This window comes from Cebus imitator, unplaced genomic scaffold, assembly GCF_001604975.1.
Source record: "Cebus imitator isolate Cc_AM_T3 unplaced genomic scaffold, Cebus_imitator-1.0 Scaffold364, whole genome shotgun sequence".
Classification (NCBI taxonomy): domain Eukaryota; kingdom Metazoa; phylum Chordata; class Mammalia; order Primates; family Cebidae; genus Cebus; species Cebus imitator.
In genome coordinates, this window is record NW_016107679.1 from 1,442,631 (window position 1) to 1,443,639 (window position 1,009).

The window sequence follows — 1,009 nt, forward strand, 5'->3', positions numbered from 1 at the left end:
TTTCATATTGTAAGCACATGATACTACTTGAGGACTTCTGTGTGTTACATTCCTTCTATGGAACATTCTGGCTATTCCAAAGAAATTGAAAATTTTATGTTTAATGTAATTTGAACCCTTTCTTTTGAATTTTTTGGGTGGGCATTAATAGAGTCTTATTCTTTCAGATCTTATTAATGGAGAAGTGAAACTTTCTTTTTTTTTTGAGTTGGAGTCTCGCTCAGTTGCTCAGGCTGGAGTACAGTGGTGCAATCTTGGCTCACCGCAACCTCCGCCCCCTGGCTTTAAGTAATTCTCCTGCCTCAGCCTCCCGAGTAGCTGGGACTACAGGTACATGCCACAGCCCCCAGCTAATTTTTTGTATTTTTAGTAGAGACAGGGTTTTACCATGTTGGCCAGAATGGTCTCGATCTCTTGACCTTGTGATCTGCCTGCCTCGGCCTCTCAGAGTGCTGGGATTACAGGTGTCAGCCATTGCACCTGGCCAAGTTGTTTGGTATTTTGAACGTAGTTGTTAAATTATTTGGTCTTCTTGTTATACAGATAACTAGTTTGAGGTCCCTGGTATAGTGAGTGTAGATGTTGGTTGTTCTATAATTAGCCAATCTAAAATGTCCAGTATATTTCATAAGTATTCTACTACTGCTAAATACCTTTTTAACTTCATTTCATTATTTTCTCCTTTGCTTCTTTCTTTGCTTGTTTTTCCTGAAGAAACATTGGTATTCCTTTTTTGTAGTAAGATTATTGTTCAAATTCCTAATAATATAGAGAAGTAAGTGCTTTTCTGTAATTTCTATGTGAGAGATAACCATTAATATTAATAATTTGTTGTACATTTCTTTCTGGTGACTTAATATACAATTACAGTTTTTTCTTTTTTTTTTAAATGTAATGAGGATATAGTATACACACTGTTCTGTAACCTGCTTTATTCACTGTGAATAGAATTCGATGTCAGCATTTTAAAAGATCTATCTTGTTTTATTTTCTGTATCTTTTTTTTTTT